This window comes from Canis lupus, chromosome 12, assembly GCF_048164855.1.
Source record: "Canis lupus baileyi chromosome 12, mCanLup2.hap1, whole genome shotgun sequence".
NCBI lineage: Eukaryota > Metazoa > Chordata > Mammalia > Carnivora > Canidae > Canis > Canis lupus.
In genome coordinates this window covers 594,670-598,052 of record NC_132849.1, presented here as the reverse complement: position 1 = coordinate 598,052, position 3,383 = coordinate 594,670, and positions in this window count along the sequence as shown.

Sequence of the window (3,383 nt, the reverse complement as noted above, 5' to 3'; positions counted from 1 at the left end):
GGCGGCCCGCGGGCGGGGGACGGGGACGCCCGGCGGTCGCGCCGGGGCCGGCAGCGGGCCGAGCACGCGCTCACGCGGGACGGAGGCGGGGCGCCGGGCCGGAGCCCGAACCCCTCCCCGCCACCGGGGAGACGCGCGCGGGGCCGCGGACGGCCAACGGCGAGCGGCCGCCGGGGACCCGACCCACGCCCGGGGCACGCGCGCGCCAGGGCGGGGACGCGGCCGGCGGGGGTGGGGGGCGGCGGGAGACGACGGCGGCCCCTCGTCACCACACAACGCCACCGCCGGGGGGCGGGGGCGAGCGGCGGACGCGGGCGGGAAGGCCGCAGCGGGCCCGGGAAGCGCCGGGCGCCCCGGGGAGCGCGGCACCGGGTCGGCAAGACGGACGACGGACGGGGGCGGACTTTCGGGAAAGGCCGCGGACGGGAGACGCTCCGGCGGCCAGGGGCCAGCCAGGCGCCGGAGAACGGCGAGCGGGAGCGGTGGAGGAGAGGACCGCGGGCCACCGCGAGGGGCTTTCGGGAAGCCTCAGAAGGCACCCGGGAGGCCGAGGTCGGGCGCCCAGGGGCGCACGCGGGGTCCCACCGCCCGAGGCCTCCAGCGCAAGGGCGGTCCCGCGGCACCCGAGGACGCCGGCCCGGCCCCCCACGGCGGGCCCCAAGCAACCTCGCGGGGCTCGGGGGCCCCAACCGCCACCGTTCACGCGACCGGTTCTCCCGAGAACGCTCTCCCGCACACGCGCAACGACGCCCCGCCCCAACACCCCCCGCGCGCCTCCCTCCTCCCCTTCCTCGGAGGACCGAGAGCACTTCGCCCGGGGACGCCCCCCCCCGAGCCACGGCGGCCAAGGGGGGGGGCAAGACACCCAACAGCGGCGAGGCCGGTTTCGGTCCACGGAGGGCGGAGTTAGGGGCGCGGCACGCGCGGCGCGCCCGCGACCGTGCGGTCGGGGGACGCGGGCAGGCGGGGGGGACGGGGGGGGCGGGTCGGCGGCGACGGGGAGGAGGCGCACAGCGGGCGAGGGCCGGGAGAGCGCGTGGGGAAGGGCCGGTCCCGGGAAGGGCGCGCCAACGAAGGCGCGAGCCGGGCCACCGGGTAAACGCGCACGGGATCCCACCGCCACCAGCACGAGGGCGGTCCCGCGACGCCCGGGACGCCGGCCGGCCTCAGCACCCTTGGCAGGCCTCCCCGCAAACCGGGCCCCACACCGCCCGGGCCCAGGCACGCGCGACCCCCGCCGCGGGGGTCCCGTCCGAACCTCCGTCCGTCCATCCGCCCGTCCGTCCATCCGTCCGGTCCAACCCGGAGTCACGACCCGGGGAGGCGCCCCCAGGCGGGAGCTGGCCCGACCCACACGCGCCCGCCGAGCCACCGCCGGCGGCGACTCGGCTCGGGAGCGGGCGGCGGCCCAGACAGCCAGCCGGCCGCTAGCGCGGCACACACGCACACACACGGGGTGAGTGGCGTGGGGGGGGGGGCGGCGGGCCGCCCCAACCCCCCGGCCGCGCGCACGCTCGCACACGCACGCGGGCAACACACCCCGCACCGGACGCCGGCCCGGCCCGGCGGGATCCTCCCCCGTCTCGGAGGGGGGAGGCGCAGGCCGCGGTAGGTAGGCAAAGAGCGGCACTCTGCCCAAACACGTCGCGACGGGAGTCCAACCCCGCGTCGCTGGCCACACTACACGCGCAGAGGAGGGGCAGCGGCTGGGGGCTCCGGTACCCCAAGGCACCCTCTCGGATCGCTAGAGAAGGCTTTCTCACCGAGGGCGCATCGCCCCCACCCGTTCGTCCTCCCAAACGGGCCCCACCAGGCGGCGCTCCGGGGCCGACAGGGCTCGCGGGGCGGGGGGCGGATCTCCGGCAAGGGACAGGCACAGGGCAACCCCGAGCGCTCGCGGCCGGTGCCCCCTCGAGGACGCCACCCCCGCCTCGCCCGCGCACGGCGTGGTCACGTCACCGCCCAGAGGAGAGAGCTCCCCGCCTCCCGCGAGGCGGGCGAGAGAGAGGGACGGAGACGGGGACACGACCCGTGCCGGGAGAGAGGGGCAGCCCCTCGGGCTGGCCAAGCGCCGCGGCGCTGGCCCGGCCCGCCGCGGGCGCTCACGAGCCCCGCCAAGTCCTCCGAGTCACACCGCCCCACGCCACCCACCCCCCGCCGGCGCGGCGAGGGGGGGAGGAGAGGAGAGGGGAAAGGAAGACGAGGCGCCCGCGCCCCCGCCAGGGGCACGGGTGCGCCTCCCTTGCCGACTTCTTCCACCACCCGCTCCTCGGACACGCCGACGACGGCGGCGGCAGCCCGAGGGGAGTCGCCGGGGAAGGAAACGACGCCACCGCTCGGCCTCAGGCACCTGAGGCGACCTGGAGCGCTCCAGGGGCACCACGGAGGGCCGGGCGCAACGCGCTCAAGCGCGCCCAGGCCGGGCGGTGAGCAGCGCGGCGTCGGGCCGGCCCTCCCCGCGGAGGAGGGGAGGGCCGCTCGCCACGGACCCAGGGCCTTCGGGAAAGGCCGGCGAGAGTGTCCGCCGCGTCCGAGGACCCCGGTCCCGCCAGCGCCGCGAGGCAAGAAGGCGGGAGGCCGGGGTCGGGCCGGAGTCCGCACCACCCCCAACCCCGGCGCGCGCCCCCCGCGCACCCGCCACGACGGCCGGGCGCGGAGGAGCCGGGGAGGGAGGGGCCCGCGGGCAGAACGAGAAGAGCGGTCGCATCCGCCGTGGACGCCCGTCCCTCGTCTGACGCGGCTTAGGCCCGGCCCAGGAGAGCACGAGATCACCACATCGATCGATCGGCAGCAAGCTGCGGCCCCGAGGGGGCTTCCCGAGGAGCAAAAGCCCAGCGAGGACGGCGACCGGGGGGACCTGCTTCCGCCTCACCGGCAAGCCCCTCGACCCCCGGGGGGGGGGGGGGCAGGAGCGACCGGACAACCCCAGACACAGCGGGGGACGCCTGACACGCGGCACGGAGCCTTGCGAGACAGGGGTTGTCACGGCCAACGGCCGGGTGCCCACGGCATGGAGCGCACGGGGGTAAAAGACCCACCGCCACCTGCCCACACCGCCCTCCCTCGGGTGCCGGAGACCGGAGGGCGACACCGCGACCCGGGCCACCTGGAGTCCAGCACGAGAGCCGGCGCGCAGGCCCAGGCGGACGGCTCAGGCTCCAGCGAGCGAGGACAGGGACCGGCTCGGCCGCGCGGTCAAGCCCGGAACCCCACCCGCGCCCAGAGGCCCACATCTCTAAGGCGAGCGACGGACGGACCGGCTGTCTTTTACGTCTGCCTGTCGTCTGTCTGCCTGTCGCCGAAACACAACGTGTCAGCACCTACCTGGCAACAAAAAATGTTCATCTCGGGCAAGAAAATAACCGCGCCTGCCGGCGGGGACC